Genomic DNA, 8299 nt, shown 5'->3' with positions numbered 1-8299 from the left:
GCATATTTGTGCCGCCTTTAGACATTTCTTGTAACAATTGGGTCTCCATTTAACAATTTCCTTCTGACACCAATCAATAACATGGTTGCAAAGAAACAGCCATGGAAGCCCCAGTACCAACCCAGCAGGTCAATTATCCAAAACAACAACAAAAAAAGGAGATGGATTGAGAGTGAAGTGCTCCCACTTGGAGCGTGAAATCTAACTTCAACCTCTTGACCCAATTCCAGACTAACAGTGTCTTGTCAATGGCGGAAAATTGATTGGGTCTTTCCAAACTAACTGTCCCTAATCCTAGCTTTAGAACCAGTCCTGGATCAATAAAGTTACCATCAGACCCGCCGTCAATGAACTCCAATGCTGATAACACCTGGTTCTTAAAGGATGACACCTTATTCAGCGGTACTTTATCAGAGGAATAAAAGAGTACCTGGGAGTCTGCATGACCTCCTCGGCAATCTTCCAAACTTAGACATTCTCCCAACAGTATGCCTGTCTGCGTACAAGTTGGGCAATTTTTGAGAAAATGTCCAGCGAGACTACATTATAGACAGAGTCCAAGATCTTGTCTATGTCTTTTCTCCAGAGTACTAAACTGGCAACTCCAACCTCCAGTTGCTCCACCTCAGGTAAATGAACCTATTCCGGGGAAGTACAATGGGCACCCTGCTGCTCACCACGTCTCTCACGGATTCTGCGGTCCATCCATGTGGCTTGGGTCATGGCCTCCACCAAAGAACAAGAGGAGTCATTAAGAACCAGAGCGTCCTTAAGAGTCTCAGAAAGACCTTTGTGGAACTGGCACCTGAGAGACGCATCTTTTCATAGATTTCAGTGGACCACTGCCGGAACTCGGTACAGTAGTCCTCAGCAGTGTGGCCCTCCTGTGCCAGGTTCATTATCTTTGCCTCAGCGATGTTATGCACACGCCCGGACTGACTGGCGTGTGCGTGATTAGTGATCCCACTGTGCCATGAACCGGAGAGTGCCTGGAGGGGCGTAACTAAGTATCAACCCGATCCGACCCAGGTCGCACGACGGCTATGACGCCGTGCACCAGGGAGGAACCGAGCAGAGGGACCAGGTGCTACTCCAGGTCAGACCCCGGACACGGCTGTTGACCCACACCGGGGAATACAGGAACAGGCAGGTTAGAGCACAGGCTGGGTAGGGTCCAGTACAGACTGGGAGAAGGGTTCAGAGCCGCAGATGCAGTAATAAAGCAGAGTAAAGCGAAACCGCAGGTGCGGTAGACAAGGCTGAGCAGAGCGAAACCGCAGGTGCGGTGGACACGGCTGAGCAGAGCGAAACCGTAGGTGCGGTGGACACAGCTGAGCAGAGCAAAACCGCAGGTGCGGTGGACAGGGCTGAGCAGAGCGAATCCGCAGGTGTGGAGGACAAGGCTGAGCAGAGCGAAACCGCCGGTGAGGTGGACAGGGCTGAGCAGAACGAAACCGCAGGTGCAGTGGGCAGGGCTGAGTAGAGCGAAACCGCAGGTGCGGTGGACAGGGCTGAGCAGAGCAAAACCGCAGGTGCGGTGGACAGGGCTGAGCAGAGCGAAACCGCAGGTGCGGTGGACAGGGCTGAGCAGAGCAAAACCGCAGGTGCGGTAGACAGGGCTGAGCAGAGCGAAACTGCAGGTGCGGTGGACAGGGCTGAGCAGAGCGAAACCGCAGGTGCGGTGGACAGTGCTGAGCAGAGCGAAACCGCAGGTGCGGTGGACAAGGCTGAGCAGAGCGAAACCGCAGGTGCGGTGAAAAGGGCTGAGCAGAGCGAAACCGCAGGTGCGGTGGACAGGGCTGAGCAGAGCGAAACCGCAGATGCGGTGGACAAAGCTGAGCAGAGCGAAACCGCAGATGCGGTGGACAAAGCTGAGCAGAGAGAAACCACAGATGCGGTGGACAAGGCTGAGCAGAGTGAAACCGCAGATGCGGTAGACAAGGCTGAGCGAGCAGGAACCGCAAGAGCGGTAAGTAAGGCAGAGCACAGATAAACCGCCGGGGCGGTAAGCAAGGCAGAGCAAGGGGAAAACCGCCAAAGCGGTGAGCAAAGACAGAGCAGAGGGGACAGGGCTCTGTTCACACGGAACAGACTGGAAGGGAAAGGCAGAACCAGATACACACAAGGTACTTACAAAGAAGTAGCGAGTGGACTCCAAACTCACAAACGGAAGTACAGCGACAACGAGTAGGAGTTAGGTGCAGGTTCAGACTCTGCAGAAAAAGGGAAGGTACGGACATAGAGAAAAACAGGTAACAGACTAGGAGAGTGTTCAGACAGGAACTGAGTGTTCAGACAGGAACTGACACTGCAGCGAGATACAGGAGCGAGTCTGGGTATGCAGACCCCAGAAGGCGGGACGAACAGGCTAGGAGCGTGTTCAGACTGGCCTGGAATTACAGCCTCCAGGAAGGCGGACAGACAACAGGCTAGGAGATTGTTCAGACAGGCCTGGGAATACAGCCCCCAGGTTGGCGGACAGGCAAGAACAGAACAGGACCTGGCACATTCAGAGTAAAGGGGCACACTGAATGTTAGAGTTGCTCAGGCATCAGCTCCCAGGCGGAGCTGGTTTAAATATCCAGTGACAGACAGCAATAGGCTGAGGACGCATTAGGGGTGTGCCCACAGCAGCTACAAGAAACAGGAAGTAACTGGGCCGCCGCCCTAAACAGTCAGAACAGAGACAAACAGACAGCATGAATAGAAGCCAGGCTAGCAGACTGGACTGAAGATCAAGTTTGCGATCTTGCATAGTGAGAGATGGTGCACCATGCAAGCCCGCCACCAGGTATGTTACAAGCGACCTGGATCCTGTCGGGTTCATCATAGATCACTCCTAAGGCATTAACAGAAGACTGTTTTGGGGCTTGTGGGGACAAAGAAAATGCTCAGGACCCCCTCGAAGTATTCCCTACCTGCTGGAACTTATCCCCTGAAGACCGAAGTCGCAGGGTAAAAAATATCCTACAGCTCTCCCTGAACACTCTAAACAGTTTTTTCTCCCCTGAAAATTTATCAGGGAGGGCGATTTCACGTTCGGGAGACACCAACAGTACATCAGAAGGGACGAACGTCAAGGCCACTGCCGGCAGTGGAGGGTTATAGAATGCTTTCATCAAACTATCTGACCCTGCAAATGATATTTAGACGATTCAAGACTCTGGTATTCCCTAGCCTGATCATAAATCATCTGCATCAGAATCGCCACCTGGTCACAGAGCATGTGAACAGAATCCATGCTGACGAAAAAGACAAACGTATGGACCAGTCGTAATGTGATGCCGAGTCACTTCTTACGAACAAGCCGTGGGTGAGGGAAGTCAAGGAGTCCAAGGTCAAGAGCCAGGAGAGTACTTCATAAACACAGGGAAGAGACAAAGGAGTAGTCAGTGTTAAAACCCTCCTGTTAGTTTTTGCTATCTTGTGTTTAGCGGTCACGTGACCAGCTGCCTATATATTCCAGCTCCGCCCTTCTCGCCTTGCTGGACTTCAGTGTTGTTTTGACTGTTTCTCTAGCCAGGTGCTTCGGTACCTATCTCTGTCAGTTCTTGGTCCTCTGGACCTTTAGTACTTTTTGTCAGTTTGTCCTTTTTGCTCTGCAACAACTTCTGTTTAGGAGGTGTCCCATTTTTGTCCCAGTCCTTAGTTCTTTTAGGGACCCCTCCCTTAATTCTATAGGTCTCCATTCAGACTAGCCTAGGACAAAGGCGGGTCTGTTCACAAGGAACAGGCAGCCCGCTACATCGTAGGGATTCAGCTTAGTCTTACTGTAGGGACAGCTTTCCCTTATCTTTCCTTAGTTTATGTTGCAGATCATAACAGTAAGTCCAGCCCAAAAAAAAAAAAAGGAAAGAAAATTCGGGGATCAGTATGGTTTCCGTCCAGGATTTGGCTCAACGCCTGCAGGGATTGTCTCTGGAGGTGGCCGAGCTTCAGCGACACGTGAGTAGCTGTCCTGGAGCGCATTTTGTTGAACCCAAGGTAGGACTGCCTGATGTTTTTTATAGTAAAAAGCAAAATTTTTTTTCCTTTAAAAATGCTTGTTTGTTATATTTCGTTTGAGACCAAGATCCCCTGGGAATGAATCACAGCGCATTGGTTTTATTATGTCACATTTGCGCAAAGAACCACAGGGTTGGGCCTTTTCTCTCCAGCCTAATGATCCGTGTTTAAGTTCTGTTGAAGAATTTTTTTCTGCTATGGGGCTATTATATGACGATCCTGATCGAATCTCATCTGCTGAATCAGAACTTAGACGTTTGAATCAGGAGTCAGATGATGTTGAAAATTATTGCACACACTTCAGGAGATGCGCTTCAGAAGTTAAATGGAATGATTCTGCGCTGAAATGTTTATTTCTTGCTGGTCTGAGTGAAAGGGTTAAGGATTTGCTATGTGATTGATAAAGGGTTTTCGGAAAAACTTAAATTGAAATCCAAACCTTTGTCATCACCTATTTCTGTGGTTGCAATTGATAACACTCCTTTGAAATGTATTACTCACAAGACTGCTGCATTTCCTCTCGGCTGTGGAAAAAGGGGAATTACCTGTACCTATTCAAGATTTTTGGAGGTTTTTTTCAGAGGAGGAGTCACAAGTTTTACCTCCTCATAGGGATTATGATTGCGCCATTGAGTTTGTTTCGGGAGCTACTCTTCCCAAAAGTTGCTTGTTTAATCTGACCATCCCTGAGAGAAAGGCCTTGGAGGAGTACATACAGACTAGCCTGGCTGCTGGTCACATTAGACCTTCTAAGTCACCTGTGGCAGTTGGATTCTTCTTTGTTAAAAAAAAGGACGGCGGGTTACATCCATGTCTGGATTTTCGTGAAATTAATAAGATTACCGCACGCAATTCCTACCCATTGACGTTAATTCCTGACTTGTTTAACCAGTTAGTGGGGGCCAAGTGGTTCTCCAAAATTTATCTCCGGGGGGCATACAATTTGTTACGTGTGAAGGAGGGTGATGAATGGAAAACTGCTTTTAACACTCCGGTAGGTCACTTTGAGAATCTGGTGATGCCTTTTGGTCTTACCAATGCACCTGCATTTTTTCAGAAGCTTATTAATGACATCCTGAGACCTTTGATTGGTAAGAATGTGGTTGTGTATTTGGATGACATTTTGATTTATTCACCAGATCTCGAGTCCCATTGGCAAAGTGTACGTGAAGTTTTGCAGTTATTGAGTGATAATTCACTCTTTGCTAAGCTGGAGAAATGTGAGTTCGCTGTGCAGAAAATTAGTTTTTTGGACTACATTGTCTCCAGCGAGGGCTTTCAGATGGACCCTGTGAAGGTTCAGGCTGTGCAGGTGTAGTGAGCTGGCCGGCTCTGGCTGTTCTGTGATTATTGATATAGAGCCTGTTACAGAAGTGATTACACAGGATGATGTTGCCACCTTGTGGCCAGAGGTTGCACCTGTGCAGGGTGTGATGACAGAGAAAAAGACTGAGCCTCCTGTGTCTGGCCCTAGAGAGTCACGTGACCAAAGTGGGAAGCAGAAAAAAAGCGCAAAAAGAGTTTGCTGTGGTCTGTGAAAAGAGCCAGGACGGTGTGCAGGCCCTCGTGCGTGGCGCAGGAGAGACTCTCAACGGGATTTCTTTTACCTGACACCATATCCTCGGGGCCTTCCCCAGCTTCTTCACTGCTGAGCGATACAGCTATTACACTCCCTGCTACTGGAGTGTGGACTACATAAGGGATCCACCAAAGCTGCTATCTGGATCAGAGAGACTGTAAGCGGGTCCTCTGGCGAGAGGCCGAAGTATTCCCTCCTTTCAGCGTAATTTGTTGTTCCTGTTTTTTTCTCCGGCTGGCACCCCTTCCTGCAAAGACAGACAGGCCTGCGACGGGGGACACATCCTTCTGGAGTAAAGGACTGGTAACGTGTGAGTAGGGACAGTGAGGGTCAGCTTATAAGTACACGTTATTACTGTGCATATTTACGGTTGTCATTTATTGTTTTTCTTTGCTGTGTTAAAAATGTATACGAGTAAAGATACGGTTATCAAGATGGAGTCTGTGTGTGGGGATCTTGCTTGGCCAGATCATAGATACCAATGCGCGGCCTTGCCCGCGGTCACTTCATCTGGCGTAGTCGGCAGGATCTGTGACCAACAAGATTCCCACCCAGGCCATGTGTACAGTCAGAAACCCCCGCCGGTGTCTATTGTGAATCAGGTGAGGAAATTTGGCGGACGAAACTACCCTGTACCAGAGTGGGCGGAACAAGTACGGATACTGGGGGAAATGTATAATATTGACCCTAAGACCTTGGCAGAAATGGCGGTACTGACGCTAGAGGGGGAGGCATGGACGACAGTCAGACTGGAGACGGTCAGGGGCCAGCGTACAGTAGATGATTTGGTGCGGGTGCTGGAGAACACCTATGGGCCGACCACATACCAGGAAACACTGCGACACATGTTCTTTAGACGGATGCAGCTTGAATGGGAGGATATTCCCCAATATGCGAACGCCCTTCAGGTACTCCTTGAACAAACCTGTGGAAAAGGGGAGCAACTAGCTGGTATGGCTTCTCGTGACCTGGTACTGAGAGACCAATTTGTAATAGGACTGAGAGACCAGTATCTTAACCGCACGTTACAGGACTTGATCCGGATGATGCCGGCTCTTACTTTTGCTGAAGTCAAACAGGAAGCCATAGAACGTTCAAGGGGACCCGTCATGGATGTGGGGATTCAAGTTGCTGCGTGCAGATCCATATCTGACATTAAAAATCCGAACAGTGACACGGAAGACCTGAAACAGATGGTAGCAGACTTACAGAGACAGATATTACAGTTAACATTAGACCGACAGGGAGACCAGCGAAGACAGCCTAGTCGTCCCGTGGGACAGTGTTGGTCATGCGGTGATCCTCGCCATAGGGCAAATCGTTGTCCTCAACACTTCCCTCCGCAACAACCTCCGTCGCACCAACGAACAAACCCTCAGTCACCCCAGCGAAGGGAATTTCGATCAGACCAGCGAATTGAACCCCAGCCATATCCACAAGCAGAGCTACCACGCCGGGCCTCACCACAATGGCCGCCGTTAAACTAGACACCCCTGCAGCTGAGGCTCGCGCAGCAGGGGAGGCCAAGGAGAGGGGTGTGGAAAAACAGAGCCTATGGCGGAGTGCTCTTGCCTCGAATAGCCCGACACTTGAAGTTGTCCTGGAAGGAATTGCCGTACAGGGACTGATGGACACCGGGTCACAAGTGACCACGATCTCTGAACAGTTTTACGAAAATTACCTCAAACCAAGAACTGCTCGTGACCCAGACACCACCATTAAGATTATTGCGGCTAATAATCTACCCATTCCAGTGACCAGAGTTGCTTGGATGGACACAAAGGCCTGCGGACAGGACTTAGGGAAACGAGGGATCGTCATCGTCAAGGAAGGTTTCGGCTCCGAGACCCCAGTGATAGTTGGAATGAACATCTTGAAAGACCTGGATCTTATGCTGTTGACAAGAAAAGGACCCAAATACTGGCAGAATGTCTCCAAACATAAGCCGACTCGTCTGGCGTTCCAGCGCGTAATCCGGACCGTTGGACTTCAACAGATGGCAGAGGAACAACTACCCCTAGCCGCCATTACGGTGCCACGCCGTACCCGGATTACTTTGCCCGCTGAAAAAGAGACAGTCATTTCCTTACCCCTTAACACCCACCGACAACTTGAGGGGGTTGAAGTGTTGATCGAGCCGAGGACCCCAAGTGGGGGTAAGCTAAACCCACTAGTTGCTCGCACTCTAGCTGTCGTGCGGAACGGGAGAGTCCCTGTCAGGCTAAACAACACCGCAGACGTAGGCCTAGCCCTTGAAGCCGGCACTCAACTTGCCCGGGTATATGCTCTACCCACGGAAGTGAATCCCATTGGACCCCTAGAATTCACCCCGTCTACAGAAGGCGACTGGACGGTAACCATCTCAGCCATAAACGCTCAAGTAGACGATGAAGACATTGGGCGAAAACTACGGGAAAAAGTGCGAGCCCGACTATCGACCGGAGCCTTGGCTCTGCTTGCCCAGTGGGATCGGCTGATTGTGAAAGATGGAGTCCTGTGTCGCAGGGCCCTTTTATCCCATATGCTGGAGGAGTGTTTGCAGATTGTCGTCCCGGTGCAGTTGGCCCATGAGATGGTGGGCGAAGCTCACAGGAGGAACGGCCACTTCGGCATAGACAAGACCCTCCGGTGGACCCAGCAGTTCATTTTTTGTCCGGGGCTCCGTAAATTGGTTGAAAATGCCTGTCAAGCATGCCGTACCTGTGAATTCCACAA

This window comes from Phyllobates terribilis, unplaced genomic scaffold (assembly GCF_046119375.1).
Source record: "Phyllobates terribilis strain yellow unplaced genomic scaffold, ASM4611937v1 Scaffold_2__4_contigs__length_985480577, whole genome shotgun sequence".
NCBI lineage: Eukaryota > Metazoa > Chordata > Amphibia > Anura > Dendrobatidae > Phyllobates > Phyllobates terribilis.
Note: the sequence above shows the minus strand (reverse complement) of the source record.